The 21,232-nt window shown below is 43.6% G+C and overlaps 1 protein-coding gene across 1 annotated transcript in view; it reads right to left on the bottom strand.

Annotated features, from left to right (window-relative positions):
- The window catches only part of LOC143776379 (uncharacterized), a 108,173-nt gene that overhangs the window by 18,186 nt on the left and 68,755 nt on the right, over window positions 1-21,232 (bottom strand). The window contains exon 2 of the mRNA XM_077265709.1: window positions 21,140-21,228. The gene's annotated coding sequence lies outside the window, so the exon portion shown is untranslated. The remainder of the gene's footprint in view (window positions 1-21,139; window positions 21,229-21,232) is intronic.

Genomic DNA, 21,232 nt, shown 5'->3' with positions numbered 1-21,232 from the left:
TGTCTTCCACACGGTCAAGTCTGAGTAGCCGTGAGTGTGGCTCGGATATTCCTCACCCTGATCCTCCTTCCTCCCACCATGCCGAGTGCCCTGAGACAACTAATCCCACACTAGGACACTCTGAAGAGCTGTTCAGTTTTCCATTTCAAGATTCTGAACTCTCGGCCAGTCAACTTGAAGTAGGGACAGATGAGATCGCATGTACAGATGCCCAAAAGCTTTGACCAGCCCCAGTCACGCGAAGGTGATGGTGTGAAAGTGTCAGAAGAGGTGGACAATGATGAGACACAATTGCCAGAAAGTCAGGAGGAGGAGCAGGGTGCAGATGTGGAAGATGAGGTGGTGGATGACATAGTGACTGACCCAGCCTGGCAGGAGGACATGCAGAGCAAGGGCAGCAGCACACATGGGGAAGGAGGCATATCACCACAACAGGCAGGAAGAAGCAGTGTGGTGGCCACAGGCAGAAGGCGTGCATCCATTCCCCGTAACACCAACATGAGGGAAGTAGCCATTCCAACTGTTAAATCTTCCTGAGTCAGGTTATTTTTTAAATACTCTGCCGATAACCACAAACAGGCCATTTGCAGCACCTGCCATGTGCGCATCAGCAGGGGTGGCAAAACAACCAGCCTGACCACCACCAGCATGATCAGGCACATGGCAGTAAAGTACCCGACTGTGGGCCGAACCCCAGGCTCCAGGACCACTGCCTGCAGGTCACACCACTGATTGTTCGACTGTTTTGTGGATAAGCCAATCCCCAGTACACCGTGCATGTTAAGATGCCTCTAGCCCTGCACCTGTTGTGACCCACAGTCAAACAGCACCATCATCAAGCCCGTCCACGTCCTTGTCCCAGCACAGCCTTCAGTTGTCTATAACTAAGTCTTTGGAACACAAGCGGAAATACCCCTCCAACGCCCCACAGGCCACAGGCCACAGTCATAAATTCTAATATTTCTCTTCTGCTTGCGCTAGAAATGCTGCCATTTAGGCTCATTGAGATGGAAGCTTTCTGCAACCTGATGGTGGTGGCCGACCCAAGGTACTCGGTCCCCAGTCGCCACTTTTTCTCCCAGTGTGCCATACCGGCATTACACCAGCATGTGTCCCACAACATTACCCGTGCCCTCACTGATGGCACACTGGGTTAACATAGTGGAAGCCAGGACCAAGTCAGACCTTGGGGTGGAACACATCCTCCCCTCGCTGAGAATTGCTGGCCCTACGTCAATCAGGGTTGCCCCTACAGTCTACAGCTCCTGCACCTCCTCCTCCTCCTCATCCTCCATCTCTGAAATCAACACATAAGTCAGAAGCTGGAAGCACTGCAGCACTGCCTCAGCCAAGCGGCAACAGGCTGTGCTGAAGCTAATCTGCATAGGTGACAAACTGCACAATGCAGAATAGTTGTGGACAGTGCTGAAAAAGCAGTCTGATGTTTGGATGACACCGCTGAACCTACAGCCAGGCATGGTCGTGTGTGAAAATGGACGTATCCTGGTGGCGGCTCTGAGGCAAGGTGAGCTCACACACTTACCTTGCTTGGCCCATGTGCTTAACCTCATGGTTCAACATTTTCTGAAAAGCTACCCGGAGCTGCCAGATCTGCTAGTGAAAGTCCGCCGTCTGTCTGCCCATTATAGAAAGTCAGCTACTGCTTCAGCCATGCTTCAGCAGCATTTGCAGCTTCCATCTCACCGGCTGGTGTGTGATGTCCCCACGCTCTGGAAATCTACGCTGCTTATGTTGGAAAGGCTTTGTGAGCAGAAGAGGGCAGTTGTTGACTACCAACATCAACAAGGCCATCAATATTCAGTTCAGACTCCACACATAAGACCTCAGGAGTGGATATGGATGTCCAACATATGTACCATCCTTCAAAACTTTGAGGACTGCACCATGATGGTGAGTGGCGATTACGCCAAAATTAGCATCACTATCCCACTTCTTAGCATTTTGAAAACCTCTCTACTCACAACTAAAGAGGATGCATTGCAGGCAGAGCACGAGGACATGGAACAAGGAACCAAACAGGGGGATTACACTCAGTCTAGCCTCATGTCTTCTCATCATGGATTGGTAGTCAATGAGGAGGAGGAGGAAGAACAGGAGCTACTTTCTTGTGCTATAGACTGTACTACAAACATAGCTGTCATACTATCTGCTCAGTGGGGATGGCCTGAGGACAGGTAGGAGGAGGATGAGGAGGAGGGGGACAGCATAGCCAGTCATCCTGTTGGTGAGGACATGGAAGTCAGCAGTCTGGCACGCATGGCTGACTTTATGTTGCGCTGCGTTTCACGTGACTCTCGCATTATGAAAATTTTGGTGACACTCATTACTGGTTGGTGACACTTCTAGACTCACGCAACAAAGAGAACTTTCAATCTCTTCTACCACAGGCAGAGAGGTGTACTAAAATGTTGCAGTACCAGAGGGTCCTTGTAGCATAATTACTTAGAAAAATACTATGTGAGAATGCTGGCAGCAGACGTCAGAGTTTGTTGTACAACCAAGGAGTCCAAGCAAGACAGACAGAAGTGCAATCCAGCTCAGGCAGGGGAACAATGCCAAAGTTTTGGGACAGTTTTCTCAGACCCTCCCATCGTGACGGCACAGAGGCAAGGTGTGCTGTCACAAGAAGTGCAATGTTTGTGAAGATGGTGAAGGAGTACCTTGCAGATCGTACAAATGTCCCCCGTGATTCCTCTGTCCCTTTTAATTATTGGGTGTCCAAGTTGGACACGTGGCATGAACTGCCACTCTATGCCTTGGAGGTCCTGGCCTTCCCTGCCACTAGCATTCTGTCAGAGCGGGTTTTTAGTGCCGCTGGTGTAATTACAACAGATAAGCGCATCTGCCTGTCAACGCTTCCACATTTGGTCTGTTTGTTGTTATCCTCCTCCTTATCCTCATCCTCATCATCCAAAACCACTAGATGACCAGGGTGAATGTGCTCTGTACTGTTATAGGCCAGTGAATTTTGGGCACGAGGGCTGTGAAGGTACTATTTTATTTTGTAAAAACAGGACCCCACTTCTTAAGGCTGTCTCCTGCAATGTGTCTTTTAACTGCCATGAGATGACCAGGGTGAATGTGCTCAGTACTCTTACAGGCTGGTGGATTTTGGGCAAGGGGCCTGCGATGGCACTAGTCTATTTTTTAAAAAGGTACCCTCATTGGGGAATTGTTTGGCAGCTCATGCACTCCATTTTAAGTCTCAGTGTCCCACACCACTAAATTGGGCCTACTTCTTAACTCTGTCTCCTGCATTGTGTCCTTTACCTGCCACTAGATCACCAGGGTGGACGTGCTCTGTACGGTGCATTTTGGGCAAGGGGGCTGAGATGGCACTATTCTAATGTGTAAAGAAAGGACCCCACATTGGGGAATTGGGCATTACATTACATTGGGCCTACTTCTTAAGTCTGTCTCCTGCAATATGTCCTTTAACTGCCACTAGATGACCAGGGTGAACGTGCTCAGTACTGTTATAGGCCAGTGAATTTTAGGCAAGGGGGCTGTGATGGCACTAGTCTATTTTAAAAAAGGTACCCCCATTGGGGAATTGCTTGGCAACTCGTGCACTGCATTACAAGTCTCAGAGACATACACCATTACATTGGGCCTACTTCTTAACTCTGTCTCCTGCATTGTATCCTTTACCTGCCACTAGATCACCAGGGTGAACAAGCTATGTACGGTGCATTTTGGACAAGCGGGCTGTCATGGCACTATTTTAATTTGTAAAGAAAGGACCTCACATTGGGGAATTGGGTATTACATTACATTGGCCCTACTTCTTAACTCTGTCTCCTGCATTGTGTCCTTTATCTGCCACTAGATCACAGGGTGAATGTGCTCTGTATGGTGCATTTTGGGCAATGACTGACTATGCAGCAGGGCTGGCCTTGTGCCAGTGTGTAAAACAAAGGAGTATGGAGTACAAAATGCATATTGTGAAGTGCATTTTCATGGGCCCATCCAGTATGTAGATTCCAAGGCATAATGGGGTACATATGACTGACTATGAAGCAGGGCTGGCCTTGCTGCCAATGTGTAAAACAAAGGAGTACGGGAGTACAAAATGCATATTGTGAAGTGAATTTTCATGGGCCCATCCAATATGTGGGTTCAAAGTCTTATTGGGGTGCATATGAATTGGTAGCAGGGCAGGCCTTGAATTCAATGCAACACTTTTTCAGGAGTCCCCCTGGACATCTTATGACAGGGGTATTGTGGTGCATCATAATTCTTGGCAGCCCATCTACTCACAGCATAGGCTACAACAGCTTAGGAGATCCACTGTTTCATAATGGCCCTTTAAGGAGATGAATGCCACCTGATGCACCAGTAAAAATAGGCTCTGTGACTTTAAGAGTACCCTCCTTCATAAGTTAAACAAGATGGGTCTGCTTATGTGTCACACACCACATGGCCAGCTAGGGTTGTTAAATGCTATAAAGACATTTCCCAGTGAATGCATTTGTAGTGGTTGAAAGCAATGTTAAAGTTGAAAAACACTTCAAAAGCACTGTGTCTGAACTAAGCCTAAGTGGGAGAGGAAATTTTCGGTCTGGGGTTAATTATTTGGCCTTACAGGCAAGTCATTAACCTGCAAAGGATGTACCTTAACATATTTCCAAGCAAAACCCATTTTGATTTCTTTTTAATGTATTTTTTGTGGCAGCGGGAAAAATGGCATGAATCTCGGGAAAACATTATTAAAGCTGTGAACTAGGAGTCAGGAATGCTTCCAGGGGCGATCCCCATTATGTCCTTGTGTCACTTGAGCAGTGTTTCCATCATTTTCAGACGTTTTTAGACCTTAAAAGGACCCCCGGGGGATCTTGGTAAAAATACTTGGGTCTCCCATAGACTTACATTGGGCTCGTTGTTCTGGCCAAGTACCCGAGTATTCTTATCTGCTCGACACTAGCACCCAAGCATTTTAGTGCTCGCTCATCACTAATCACGATGTATTCTTCTCTGTCCGAATTGTGCTCTGCGTTGGTTTGCACTTGGCTACTCTATGTATGGTTTCCATTGGATTTTAGTAACTTCAGAATTATAATACTGATGGCCTAAAATATTCCATTCCCTCCTTTTTCTTCCTATAACTTGATGTTTTATTGGACGTTATACTTTTATTCTATGTTATATTGATGCTCATATTGTCCTAGTTATTCTTTTCTTTTTGCTCTTTTTTTGGGATTGAAAATTATTTAACCTTTCAATAAAAATTTAATTTTGAAAAACATCATGATGTAATGGCCTCATGCAGCCTCATTAGAGCAGGAAGTCCTGACCTAGCGCAAGTGGGGATATCAACTAGCTGCAGGGATCGGAAGATCCAGTGAGGATCACACGGGTGATATTGAGGAGCAGAGAGGCCTAAGAAGTGAATGATGAGATGGAAATAAGTTTTTTTTTTTATATTATGGTTATATAATGATCATTACATTTTCTTCTCTCCAAATCGAATTTCCACGGAAAATCCTTGAGATCAAGTGAATTTGAATTTGTCTTGATCTGCTCATTCCTAGTTCCTATGTCTTTAACTTTTTAAATTAAAAAATACATAAATTATACTAGAATTAGATGTCACTATTGCCCAACATAGATTTACCTTCAAATTTGTACTGTTTTTCTCTCAACGATGCTATACTGCAGTACCTTACGTAAAGTTACTGATGTTATGATTGAGCATTGCAAGGCATCAAGATAATCAGATATAGTGAAATCCCTTTCCGTAAGCCAAAAATTCATCTGTTATATCTCTGAAATAGAAGCCTCTGCAAAGAAGACCAATTGTAGATTATTTTCAACACCCTGGGGTGTCAAATGTTGGTTTCTGGAAATTGTATAGACAATTGGAAAAGTCTTGCGATATAAAGGCCTGGGAGAGATTGACACTGTAAGTGCTCTTACTAATCTATTAGCTAGAACCTGGTACATTTAATTTACAAATGTATTTTTCAATCTGATTCCCATTTTAGATAATTGAATGGAATCAAGTTTTTTATAGCTGACAGCCTTGTATCTGTACAGCAAGACGATACCTGTTCTGCTAGCGTAACATGAAATGAACAGAATTGTAGGCTTTCCTTTAATGTGTGACTATGAATAGCTTTTATTTTCCAGGGAAAAATGGCATAATGAGCACATGTTGGTGTACACAGGGCAAGCTACACCCATGTGAAAAGAGAATTGCTTGATATGTTGCTTGATGTGCTTTGACCCCATGTGCTAGCTATGTCTTTTAACTCTGCCCCATGCTGTGTGCTGAGTCTCACTTCATCAAGAATTGGTATACTGCACTCAGGATAAGCGGCTCTAGATACATTGATATTTAATTCATCAAACTGGCAGCGGCTTCTCACAATAACATGTAGCACAGCAGGTGTCTCCCTACTTCTGATGGTCCAGGCTTTCATTACTCCTTATCCCCTCAGGTGACACTGACATTTTACGAAGTGTGATGTGTCATGAAACCAAATCAAGGTTGCATAGGGCGTAGAGAGACACTCAACACAACCTCATCATATTCTGGTTACCTGCATGTTTGGTAACATTTAAAAGACAAAAATGTAACAGCAGCAACATTTAGATCTCAATCCATCAATGTTAGTAAAAAGAATGAAAAAATTGACTGAACCCTTGCGGTTATGTATATGCCTTGATAAAAGTTCAAGATAATAATTTGGAATATTACCACAATCCTATACTTCTGAAGGAAGACTGTACAGAAGAATGTTTTCCTTACCTTGGTTTTATATCTTCACATACCACATTTATACAAAAAATGGATAGGGATGAGTGAACTACAACTGCAAAGTTTATAGTCCTTACAGGACACTTAGTGTCCAGTATCTGACCCCAAATACTGACTTCTTATTGTATGTCTGGTTCACTGTTCGAGTTCAGCAGACTAATGAAGCTTGTTTGAAGGCTGCGGCGCATCCAGTCAACAAGCATTTCCAGTGTGGGCCCTTCCTACTCCATCACAGACATGCCAAGTATTGGCATAATTAGGATTGGCAGGCACACAAGGTTAGAAAAAAAGAACAATAAAAAAAAGATCTTGGAGCACCCACAATTTTGGATAACAAGCGCAGGCAAGCAGCCCTCAGTTGTCTGCCCCTTACTCAATGCGTTGCTGCATAATGCTCCATACTGTACCATATTACTAGGGCTCTCTTTCCTAGAAGCAAGGCTTCTAATAGCTCTATTATAACATATAACGCTATCACTTTTTTTCTTAACAATGGCTCTCTAAAATTTGGAAGGTTGAATGGAGCCATGATACGTCCATTTGCATGGGGCCCAATATTATTTCATAATAGTGGCTACAATTGTAAATCTAAAAAGAATATTTTCTCAATTGCTTCTTTAACTTTGCAAATTGTTTCTATTATTGCTTAAGTGATTAATGGCCTTCCATTTTACTTATTATATTTTTATGGCTTCCTATAAGTTATTCATAATGTTGAGAAATGATTACATATGAAAATGTTTTACAGAGAAGACAATGTTCTGTTTCAAAATGACTCACAAAAAATGTCTTACTTAATTGTCTTTAATTACACCCATTGCAATTTCTTTGACATGTCCTATATGCATCAGTCACCTTATACTTGCTTGTTTCCAAACTACTTGTTCATCACGGCCAGTTACTAGTTGTTAACTTATTCCTGACCAGGTCAAATATCTTGTTTGTACTCTCGTTTTTTTTTCCTTCCCTTCTTCCAAGAGCGATATAGTTTTTTCCATCAACAGCACCATGTAAGGACTTGTTTTTTGAGGGATACAATTGTTTAGTGGGATTATAGGGTCAAATAATCTAAATGTTGCTATTTGTAGGGGGGAGGGTATAGTATTATATGCTATTAATTTGATGTTTCAGGTTAATATGATTATGGTAATGCAAAATTTATATTTTGTTATAAGTTAATAACTTTGTAAAAAGAAGAATAGATTTGTGTCACCAATATCTCAGTCCCGTAACTTTTTTTATTTCTTTGTAAATGAAGCCGTTTGACTTTTTTTCATTGTGTGGAAAGCTGACATTTTTAGAAGTATTATTTTTGAGTGATTATTATTATTATTATTATCATTATTATTATTATTTATTTATACAGCACCATTAATTCCATGGTGCTGTACATGAGAAAGGGGTTACATACAGGGTTATAGATATCGTTTACAGTAAACAGGTTTACAGTGACACACTGGTACAGAGGGGAGAGGACCCTGTCCATGCGGACTTACATTCTATGGGATAGTGGGGAAGAGACAGAAGGTAGGGGTGAGGCGGCGGCTCTGGCGGTGGTGAGGCGGCAGCTCGGTTATTGTAGGCTGTAGGCTTTCCTGAAGAGATGGGTTTTCAGTTTCCATCTGAAGGATCCAAGAGTGGTGGATAATCGGACGTGTTGAGGCATGGAATTCCAGAGGATGGGGGATATTCGGGAGAAATCTTGGAGGCGATTGTGTGAAAAACGAATAAGTGTGGAGGAGAGTAGGAGGTCTTGGGATGAATGAAGATTAGGTGAGGGAAGATATTGGGAGATTAGTTCAGAGATATAGGGAGGGGACAGGTTGTGGATGGCTTTGTAGATCAGTGTTAGTAGTTTGAACTTGATTCATTGGGGGATTGGGAGCCAGTTGAGGGATTTGCAGAGGGGAGAAGCAGGGGAGTAGCGAGGAGAGAGGTGGATTAGGCAGGCAGCAGAGTTGAGGACTGACTGAAGTGGTGCAAGAGAGTTAGCGGGGAGGCCACAGAGGAGGGTGTTGCAGTAATTGAGGCGGGGGATGATGAGGGCATGCACAAGAGTTTTGGTAGATTGTGGGCTGAGGAAGGAATGGATTCTGGCAATATTTTTGAGTTGGAGGCGACAGGAGGTGGCAAGAGCTTGGACGTGAGGTTTGAAGGACAGGGCATAGTCAAGAGTTACGCCGAGGCAGCGGATTTTGGGAGCGGGAGAGAGCGTGATGCCGTTTACCATAATAGATAGATTGGGTAGGGGGGATACGTGAGGTGGGGGAAAGATGATCAATTCTGTTTTGTCTACATTGAGTTTTAGGAAGCAAGAGGTGAAGAAGGAGGATATGGCTGACAGACACTTCGGGATTCTGGACAGCAGGGAGGTGACATCTGGGCCAGAGAGGTAGATCTGAGTGTCGTCTGCATACAGGTGGTACTGGAAGCCATGGGACTTTATGAGTTGTCCTAGGCCAAGGGTATAGATGGAAAAAAGTAGGGGTCCTAGGACAGAGCCTTGAGGGACTCCAACAGAGAGAGGGCGGGATGAGGAGGTAGTGTGGGAGTGGGAAACGCTAAATGTGTGGTTGGATAGGTATGAGGCAATCCAGGACAGGGCGAGGTCTTTGATGCCAAGGGAAGAAAGAATCTGTAGCAGTAGGCAGTGATCAACTGTGTCGAAAGCAGAGGACAGATCAAGAAGGAGGAGGATGGAGAACTGTCTGTTAGCTTTGGCTGTGACCAAGTCATTAGTAATTTTTGTCAGGGCAGTTTCGGTGGAGTGGTGGGGGCGGAAGCCAGATTGGAGGTTGTCAAGGAGAGAGTTAGATGAGAGGTGGGAGGAAAGTTGACCATGGACATGCTGCTCAAGGAGTTATGAAGCAAACGGGAGCAGTGATATGGGACGATAGCTGGGCATAGCAGTTGCGTCAAGGTTAGTTTTTTTGAGGATGGGTGTGATGGTGGCATGTTTGAAGGCAGAGGGGAAGGTACCAGAAGAGAGCGATAGATTGAAGAGATGGGTTAGGGCTGGAATAAGCATGTTAGTGAGGTTGGGGAACAGGTGGGAAGGGATGGGGTCAAGTGCACAGGTGGTAAGGTGTGATTTGGAAAAGAGGTGAGTAAGCTCTCCTTCGGTGATGTTGGAGAGTGAGGTTATTAGGGAAGGGCAGAGGTCTGGTATATGGAGTGTTTGGGGTGGTGGACAAGTAAAGGTTTGCCTTGTTTGGTCGATCTTGTTTTTGAAGTAGGTGGCAAAGTCCTCGGAAGAGATGAAGGGAGTTGGAGGTGGCAGTGGTGGGCGGAGGAGAGAGTTAAATGTGCTGAACAGTTGTTTTGGGTTGTAGGATAGTGAAGATACAAGGTTAGTGAAGTAGGTCTGTTTAGCAGAGGTGAGGGCTGATTTGAAGTCAAATGTAGCTTGTTTGAAAGCAGTGAAGTCATCTGGCAGGCGTGTTTTCATCCAACGCTGCTTCGCAACCCTGGATGCTTGTCGAAGTTTTTTTGTGACATTGTTATGCCAAGGTTGCCTATTGGTTTGTCGCACATGCATGAGAGGGACGACTGAGTCTATGGCTGATGTGAGGGTGGAGTTATAGAAAGCAGTGGCACTGTCCATGTCGTGCAGTGAAGATATGGGGACAGGAGTAGGAGAGAGTCTGAGAGTCTGTGAATGTCTAGATGTGCGAGGTTTCTGCAAGGATGTGGTAATGGCTGGACATGGGAGGCAGGTGAGGAGTAAAAGGATGAGAAGGTGAGTAGATGGTGGTCAGATAGGGGGAAGGGAGAGGTTGTGAGATTAGATAAGAAACAGAGGCGGGTGAAGATGAGGTCTAGTGTATGTCCGTCTGTGTGGGTGGCTGTGGAGGACCAATGGGTGAGTCCAAAGGATGAAGTAAGGGCCAGTAGTTTGGAGGCTGCTGGCTGGTGGGTGTCAGTAGGGATATTAAAATCGCCCATGATGATGGTGGGGATGTCAGCAGAGAGAAAGTGAAGAAGGAGCCAGGTGGAGAATTGGTCGATGAAGGCAGTGGCTGAGCCAGGTGGTCGGTATATGATGGCGATTTGGAGATTGGAGGGAGCGTAAATACGGACAGAGTGAACCTCGAAAGAAGGGAGGATAACGGAGGATGGGGGTTGGATAGGGTTGAAGGAGCAGTTTTTAGAAAGAAGGATACCCACTCCTCCACCATGTCTGTTGCCAGTGATATACTATTGTTCAATTCCTTTTTTATTCTTTCTTTTTGTGGGATGTGTAATAAGTGAAAAACCACAATGCTGGTATTCTCATTTGTTTTTATTTCCATTATTTACTGTAGGGTTAAATCATTTTGCATTTTGAAACATCAGACTCTTAACAGTTGCAGTGAGACCAAACTTGCTGTCTTTTAACATGGAAGATGGAGGCTATTTTAATTTTCTTTTCTATTTTTTTTTTTATTTTTTAGCCTCTCTTAAGGCAGCTAAATCTGTGATCACGTGTTGCTTGCACCATATCTATATATATATAATTGTCTAAGGTCCTCTTCCGTCTGTTTGTCTGTCTGTCTGTAATGGACAAATGTCTGTCTGTCGCTGATTGGTCGTGGCCGGCTGGGCACGACCAATCAGCGACAGGCACAGTTTGGCCGCGAATTGGCCCCTCCCTACTCCCCTGCAGTCAGTGCCCCCTCCATACTCCCCTCCAGTCAGCGCCCACATAGCGTTTTAGCAGTACGTTAAACGGACTGCGTTACACCGTGGCATAATGCGGTGTAACGCAGTCCGTTTACACTGCCATTAACCCTGGAAGTGTGACCAACTTTTTAGGCTGGGTTTACACTGCGTCTGTGGCGTCCGTTAGACGGACTACATTACACTGCGGCATAACGTGGTGTAACGCAGTCCGTTAACGCCGCCATTATGTCCTCTGTCGGATACATCGCTAGTGCACACCCACAATGGGCGTGTGCTAGCGATGTGCCGTCATTGAGTGACGGACCACGAGACGCGGGCTGCAGCATTTCCGGGTCCATCACCGCTAGCACAGATAGAGCATCTGCTAGCTCTATCTGCGCTAGCGTGATGACACATCGGCACTTGCGTTAACAGCAGCCTTTTAACGTATGTATTGAATGGGCTGCTGTTAACGCAATGTGAACCCGTCCTTACTATTGATGCTGCCTATGCAGCATCAATAGTAAAAACATATAATGTTAAATAATGTTAAAAATAATAACAAAAAATCATTATATTCTCACCCTCCGGCGTCCATGCCAGCCTTTCCCGCTCCTCGCGATGCTCCGGTCCCAAGAATGCATTGCGGCAATGACTCCAGATGATGTAGTGGTATCGCGAGACAGCTGCATCATCATGGGTTATTGCCGCAAGGCATTACTGGGAACAGAGAGTCACGAGAAGCATCGCTAAAGGCCTGGGCTGGATCCAGGGGCCGCAGGAAGGTGAGTATATAACTATTTTTTATTTTAATTATTTTTTTAACAGGGATATGGTGCCCACATTGCTATATACTACGTGGGCTGTCTTACATACTACGTGGGCTGTATTATATACTGCATGGGCTGTGTTATATACTGCGTGGGCTGTGTTATATACTATGTCGCTGTGCTATATACTACATTGGCTCTGCTATATACTACATGGCTGTGCAATATACTATGTGGCTGTGAAATATACTACGTGGCTGTGTTATATACTACGTGGGTTGTATTATATACTGCGCGGGCTGTGCTATATACTATGTGGGCTGTGCTATATACTACATGGGCTGTGTTATATACTGCGTGGGCTGTGCTATATACTACGTGGCTGTGCAATATACTACACTGTGTTCCAAATTATTATGCAAATAATATTTCCTCATATTTTCTCTAAATTACCTATCTGAATTGCAGTCATTGTTATTTTCCAGTCATCTACTATTCTAGTATAATTGCAATGTTTTGGAACAAACTGCCTATGAAAACAGTATCTTTAAAAAAAAAATAAACACTCAAAATGCATGTTCCAAATTATTATGCACAGCAGAGTTTTCAACCTTTTTTTTTATTTTGAACAAAAAAATGGTCAATTGTGACATTATAAGCATTATCAGCTTATTACAAAATGAAATCAAACAGTTTTCAAGTGAAAACTTTATTCTAGGTGATGTTACATTTGCACATAGGACCCCTTGTTCGAAAGAAGCTTCTGAACTCTCTCGTCCATTGAATTTGTCAGTTTTTGGATGGTTTCTGCTTCAATTGTTTTGCATGTGGACACAATACCCTCCCAGAGCTGTTGCTTAGAAGTGAACTGCCTCCCGCCATCATAGACACTCCTTTTGATGATGCTCCAGAGGTTCTCAATGGGGTTGAGGTCAGGGTTAGATGGTGGCCACACCATAAGTTTGTTCTCTTTTATGCCCATAGCAGCCAGAGATGCAGATGTGTTTTTTTGCAGCATGAGACGGTGCATTATCATGCATGAAAATGATCTTGCTGCGGAAAGCACGGTTCTTCCTCTTGAACCATGGCAGGAAGTGTTGTTTTAGAAACTCCATATAGATTATGGAGTTCATCTTTACCCCCTTCAGGGATCATAAAGGAGCCGACAATCTCTCTCCCCATGATTCCAGCCCAAAACATTACTCCACCTCCTCCTTGTTGGCGCCTTAGCTGTGTTTTCATGGGGTGTCCATCAAACAGCCATCCTCCACTCCATCCATCTGGACCATCAAGCATTGCACGGCACTCATCGGTGAGCAAAACAGTTTGGAAGTCAGTCTTCATGTATCGTTTGTCCCACTGGAGCCGTTTCTGCTTGTGTGCAGTGGATAGAGTGGTCGACAGGATGGCTTACACACCTCTGAAGGACCCTGCATCTTGTTGTTCTGGGGACGTTGGAGGCACCAGCAGCTTCAAAAACTTGTCTGCTGCTATGACAAGGCATTTTTGCAGCTGCTATTTTAACCTTACGCAATTGCCTGTTGGAAAGAGTCCTCGATTTTTCCTTATCAGCACGCACACGTGTGTGCTGGGAATCAGCTACATACTTCTTGATTGTGCGATGATCATGATGAAGTGTCTTGGCAATGTTGATTGTAGTCATGCCTTGACTTAAATACTCCACAATTTGTTGCTTCTCAGCAGCCGACACATCCTTTTTCTTTCCCATTTTGGCAAAAAATGCAGGCTGCTTAATAATGTGGAACAGCCTTCTTAAGTAGTTTTGCCTTTATTTGGACACACCTGCCAAACTAATTTGCACAGGTATCTGCAATTGCTTTCAGTGATATACAGAGCCCTGACACACATCACCATCAATGAGTTTAAATGACAAACAAAAAAATTCTAACCTTATCACTCCTAAACTCTTTGTGCATAATAATTTGGAACACAGTGTACGTGGCTGTGTAATATACTACGTGGCTGTGCTATATACTGCGTGGGCTGTGCTATATACTACATGGCTGTGCTATATACTATGTGGCTGTGCTATATACTATGTGGCTGTGCTATATACTATGTGGCTATGCAATATACCAAGAGGGCTGTGCTATATACTACGTGGCTGTGCTATATACTATGTGGCTGTGCAATATACTACGTGGCTGTGCAATATACTATGCGGCTGTGTTATATACTACGTGGCTGTGTTATATACTACGTAGCTGTGCAATATACTACGTGGATGTGCTATATACTATGTAGGCTGTGTTATATGCTACATGGGCTGTGAGACTCTTTCACCTGGGGCCCTCAAAAACCTGGAGCTCACCCTGGCTTCACTGATTGGTTGCACCCGGCAGCAAACAATTAGCGACAGACGCAGTCCAGCCGCGAAATTGGAGCGGGATTTGAACCACGCTTCGCTAATTGGTCGCGCCCGGCCGGCCTAATCCTGTGTATTCATTGCATTATTCTGAAATCTTCATAAATAAACTACATACATATTCTAGAATACCCGATGCATTAGAATCGGGCCACCATCTAGTACTGCAATTCTTGAGCATTGCAGTATATGGTGATAAAAATGATCTATGAAGCCAAATGATAGACTGAGCTTCATATGGGTATCAAGATGGCAGTCATGGTGGCTTTTGGCTAACATGGCAATATATCCTCACTCAATAATCCAGGTGGGGCAATGGGTGAGAAAATGTACCAACAAATCACACTACTTAAAGGACATTTTCAGCAATTCAGAATGGCATTTAAGAAGTTCTTAAACAGCAGTGATCAAAAGTTAGGTGCTAGCTGTACTAAAAGTTAGGTAATACCTCCAGATCGAATTTCTGACATGCACTTCTGACATCTACTGGGTGTTGAAAGGGATTAAGCATTAACTGTCCATTAACTGGACATAACTTCTGTATCATTGCCACTTAGATTCCTTCATAAGTGAAGAGGATTAAATTGCTCAAAAGTTCATCAGACAACTCTATTGACTGATTTAATGTATATTTTAGTCAAACACAGTGAGGTTCATTTGTACTCGGCATAGAATCAATACATAGGCTGCTAAGCTGAAAATGGTTTAGGGTTGAAAACTAGCCAACACACTTTTAGTGACTCATAAAGTATTATGAACTTTTTTGACTCATGACTAGGGACGAGAAGGAATATTCGCAAGAATTCAGTACTCGGCGAGTAATGCGGTACTCACGGTATTTGGAACATAGCGAGTATTTCACTACTCGCCTTACAATATTCGGCTCTCCTGCGCAGCATCACAGATCAGTCACAGAATAGGTGTGTGTGTATATATATATATATATATATATATATATATATATGTGTATATATCTTTATATTGCATACTTTATTTGCCCGCTTCTGTAAAATCAATGCAGGAGCCGACAGGATAGGATACATGGTTTACATACAGTAAATCAATGCAGAATAGTTTGATATATAGATGTGTATGACCAATACAATTAGTATAGTGTGTGCAAATTGTGGGACTTGCATGTATTTAATAAAAGAATCTTTTGGGGGAAAAAATGGTGTGGGCTCCTGTGCAATTTTCTGCGCCAGGGAGGGAAAGCCAGCGACTGGGGGCCAATGTTTACAGTTTAGGAAGGGGTTAAAACTAGGGATGGGCAAGCCCGAACTATAAAGTTCGGGACCGCACCGGTCACAAGGTCACAAACATGGGTTTCCATGGGAAACCCGTGTTACAGTTCGGACCTAGTTCGGGTCCAGGGCCTATAAAAGAAAGCATAAAATTAATAATAAGCATTATAAATATTATACTTACCTGTCAAGCGACGCACCCTCCTGTTCCGCTGTTTCCGGCTGCATCTGCTTCCAGGGCCACTCATTACCTTCCGGTGATATTCACTGCACTCAGCAGTTTTGGGCTTTTTCCGGCAGTGTTTGTGCAGTGACGTCACTTTCTTTACAGCCTCCACCCCATCCCATATCTGTAAAGTCCAAGTTCGGGGTTCGGACGCTAGTTTGCATCATCTACGGCCCCGAACTTGAACCTGAAGCTGCATGTTTAGCCTTTAATGGCTATTAAAATAGGGGGACCCCCCAAAAAATGATGTGGGGTCCCCCTATAATTAATAGCCAGAAAAGGCTATGCAGACAGCTGCAGGCTGATATTCATAGCCTTGGAAGGGACCATGGTTATTGCCCCCCCGGCAACAAACACCAGCTCACATGGGGTAATAAAGGGTTAATGTCACCATTGTATTGTAAGGTGACTTCAAGCCAGCTTAGTATCCATTGCTAATCCTATTGTTGTTAATGGGTTAAAAAAGACACAGCCAGAAAAGTTTTTTAATGAAATAAAACAATAAACACAGTTTGCCATCTTTATTTTTCTCCTAATTCATGCGACGCCCTCGATCACTTGTAAAAAATAAAAATAAAAATCCAACAATATACCATACCTGTCTGGCGTTCAGTCCCACGCTGTAATCCATATCTGGGAGATATATAGTTTACAACCAGGAGCCGTGCTAATGCGACCGCCCCGGCTGTAAACCTATGATGAATGAATGAGAAGATGCCGGCGCAGTATCAGTGACTAGCGCTGACGTTTAGCGCTGTTAATTATAGGGGGATCACAAGTCATTTTTGGGGGGTCCCCCTATTTTAATAGCCAGTAAAGGCTAAATATACAGCTGCAGGCTGATATTCATAGCCTGGGACGACGCATGGGTATTAACCCCTTCCTAAGCCAGTTTTTTCCCCGAAAAGATTATTTTATTAAATACAAGTCTCATAATTTGCACACACACAATACTAATTGTATTGGTCACACACATCTATATATCAAATTATTCTGCATGGATTTACTGTATGTAAACCATGTCTCCTATCCTGCATTGATTTTACAGAAGTCGACAAATGAATTACCGGCTAATCTTCTATCTATGTCTCTATGCAATATAAATATATATATATATATATATATATATATATATATATATGTCTCTGACGTATATATATATATATACTGTATATATATATATATACAGTGGGGCAAAAAAATATTTAGTCAGTCAGCAATAGTGCAAGTTCCACCACTTAAAAAGAGGAGAGGCGTCTGTAATTTACATCATGGGTAGACCTCAACTATGGGAGACAAACTGAGAAAAAAAAATCCTGAAAATCACATTGTCTGTTTTTTTATCATTTTATTTGCATATTATGGTGGAAAATAAGTATTTGGTCAGAAACAAAATTTCATCTCAATACTTTGTAATATATCCTTTGTTGGCAATGACAGAGGTCAAACGTTTTCTGTAAGTCTTCACAAGGTTGCCACACACTGTTGTTGGTATGTTGGCCCATTCCTCCATGCAGATCTCCTCTAGAGCAGTGATGTTTTTGGCTTTTCGCTTGGCAACACGGACTTTCAACTCCCTCCAAAGGTTTTCTATAGGGTTGAGATCTGGAGACTGGCTAGGCCACTCCAGGACCTTGAAATGCTTCTTACGAAGCCACTCCTTCGTTGCCCTAGCGGTGTGCTTTGGATCATTGTCATGTTGAAAGACCCAGCCACGTTTCATCTTCAATGCCCTTGCTGATGGAAGGAGGTTTGCACTCAAAATCTCACGATACATGGCCCCATTCATTCTTTCATGTACCCGGATCAGTCGTCCTGGCCCCTTTGCAGAGAAACAGCCCCAAAGCATGATGTTTCCACCACCATGCTTTACAGTAGGTATGGTGTTTGATGGATGCAACTCAGTATTCTTTTTCCTCCAAACACGACAAGTTGTGTTTCTACCAAACAGTTCCAGTTTGGTTTCATCAGACCATAGGACATTCTCCCAAAACTCCTCTGGATCATCCAAATGCTCTCTAGCAAACTTCAGACAGGCCCGGACATGTACTGGCTTAAGCAGTGGGACACGTCTGGCACTGCAGGATCTGAATCCATGGTGGCGTAGTGTGTTACTTATGGTAGGCCTTGTTACGTTGGTCCCAGCTCTCTGCAGTTCATTCACTAGGTCCCCCCGTGTGATCTGGGATTTTTGCTCACCGTTCTTGTGATCATTCTGACCCCACGGGGTGGGATTTTGCGTGGAGCCCCATATCGAGGGAGATTATCAGTGGTCTTGAATGTCTTCCATTTTCTAATTATTGCTCCCACTGTTGATTTCTTCACTCCAAGCTGGTTGGCTATTGCAGATTCAGTCTTACCAGCCTGGTGCAGGGCTACAATTTTGTTTCTGGTGTCCTTTGACAGCTCTTTGGTCTTCACCATAGTGGAGTTTGGAGTCAGACTGTTTGAGGGTGTGCACAGGTGTCTTTTTATACTGATAAGTTTAAACAGGTGCCATTACTACAGGTAATGAGTGGAGGAAAGAGGAGACTCTTAAAGAAGAAGTTACAGGTCTGTGAGAGCCAGAAATCTTGATTGTTTGTTTCTGACCAAATACTTATTTTACACCATAATATGCAAATAAAATGATAAAAAAACAGACAATGTGATTTTCTGGATTTTTTTTTCACAGTTTGTCTCCCATAGTCGAGGTCTACCTATGATGTAAATTACAGACGCCTCTCATCTTTTTAAGTGGTGGAACTTGCACTATTGCTGACTGACTAAATACTTTTTTGCCCCACTGTATATATATATATATACTGTATATATACACCTATACTATGTGTATTTATGTATTCTATCTATTCTATTCTAATATTCTAACCTGTCAGTGTGATTTTATTGTAGCCGCATATGAATTGCCAGCTTTTCGAAGGACACCGATGCGTAAAAATCGGAAAGCACTCACATAATGCGAGTGCTGTGTGATTTTTTCTCGCACCCATTGACTTGCATTGGACTTGCTACTTGTTACGAATACCTGAGCATTAGGACCTACTCGTTACGAGTATAGCAAGTCAGAATATTTCACTACTCGCACATCCCTACTCATGACTTTTGTGTGAGATATTCTTTGTATGGATCATCTCAATGGTGTTTCGTGATTTTCTCGATATTTAAGCATCATGAGATCTTGTCATTTTAATTTTTCATATTGTTCTTCTAACTTGTTTTCTCTAAAATCTATGATTTCTATTATAACATATCTAAACGTGTCTCCTTTAAACAGCTGCTAGCTTGTTTGGGTTACAGGCTGGGCTTTTTAGTTATAGGCCCCATATGGGCCTCAGGTCAAATTGTAGACCTAGAACTGTCATTGCCACCATTATGCTGCTTAGAAGGGTGGTTATAGTCATAACGTTTTCAAATAACAAATATTATCATCATTCTTTTACTAAACAAACCACTACCCATTAACAATAATAATCACAATGCAATGAAAAATGAATGCTGTCTCACAATGGCTTGTATTACCACCACATTGTGTCTGAATATTACCATAATACTGCTGCTGAACAAGCCTCCATATACCATGACCAATGTTATCAATAATTCCAGTATACAAGGACTAATAAGACTAAACAGTGACCATGACCACATAACTAGTGTTGAGCATTCCGATACTGCAAGTATCGGGTATCGGCCGATACTTGCTGTATCGGAATTCCGATACCGAGATCCGATATTTTTGTGATATCGGGTATCGGTATCGAAACAACATTAATGTAAAAATGTGTAAAAGAGAGAATCAAAATAAAAAATATTGCTATACTCACCTCTCCGACGCAGCCTGCACCTTACCGAGGGAAGCGGCAGCGTTCTTTGTTTAAAATTTGCGCTTTTCTTTCCTTTACGTGAGTCCCGGCTTGTGATTGGTTGCGTGCCGCCCATGTGACCGGGACGCAACCAATCACAGCAAGCCGTGACGTAAATTCAGGTCCTTCAGGATTTTAAAATTACGTTCCGGCGTTGTGATTGGTTGCGTCGCAGTCACATGGGCGACGCAACCAATCACAGCAAGCCGTGACGTAATTTCAGGTCCTTAAGGATTTTAAAATTACGTCCCGGCTTTGTGATTGGTTGCGTCGCAGTCACATGGGAGACGCAACCAATCACAAGCCGGGACGTCACGGGAGGCTGGACACGCGCCCATTTTAAAAAGCGCGCGTGTCCAGCCTCCCGTGACGTCACGGCTTATGATTGGTTAATGGCGGCCATGTTGCCGGGACGCGGACCAATCACAGCAAGCCGTGACGTAATTTCGTCACGGCTTGCTGTGATTGGTCCGCGTCCTGGCAACATGGCGCCGTGACCAATCATAAGCCGGGACGTCACTGGAGGCTGGACACGCGCCCATTTTAAAAAGCGCGCGTGTCCAGCCTCCCGTGACGTCACGGCTTGTGATTGGTTAATGGCGGCCATGTTGCCGGGACGCGGACCAATCACAGCAAGCCGTGACGTAATTTCGTCACGGCTTGCTGTGATTGGTCCGCGTCCCGGCAACATGGCCGCCCTGACCAATCACAAGCCGGGACTTCACGTAACCAAGTAAAAGCGCGAATTTTAAACAAACAACGCTGCCGGTTCCCTCGGTAAGGTGCAGGCTGCGTCGGAGAGGTGAGTATAGCGATATTTTTTATTTTAATTCTTTCTTTTACACATTTATATGGATCCCAGGGCCTGAAGGAGAGTTTCCTCTCCTTCAGACCCTGGGAACCATCAGGATACCGTCCGATACTTGAGTCCCATTGACTTGTATTGGTATCGGGTATCGGTATCGGATTGGATCCGATACTTTGCCGGTATCGGCCGATACTTTCCGATACCGATACTTTCAAGTATCGGATGGTATCGCTCAACACTACACATAACACATGCATATACAGAGGTGACTGAATACTACTACCGTTCTGATCATTAAAAAAAAGAACTAAAACCAATATTACCCACATACAGTGACCATACAGTGCTAGATACCAGCTATGCACAGGAACTCAGTATACAATAGAAGTTTAAACAGTAAGATAATTCAAGTGACTCCCATACCATCACTCTGATTGAAGTTATTCATGTTCTCTTGTCTTCTTCATCTGAGGAAGACCATTCTGTAAACTTCTTCCAGTCATAATTTGCCTCTGT

The sequence above is a fragment of the Ranitomeya variabilis genome, chromosome 5 (genome assembly GCF_051348905.1).
Source record: "Ranitomeya variabilis isolate aRanVar5 chromosome 5, aRanVar5.hap1, whole genome shotgun sequence".
Lineage (NCBI taxonomy): Eukaryota > Metazoa > Chordata > Amphibia > Anura > Dendrobatidae > Ranitomeya > Ranitomeya variabilis.
This window is presented reverse-complemented; position numbering and strand designations above follow the sequence as displayed.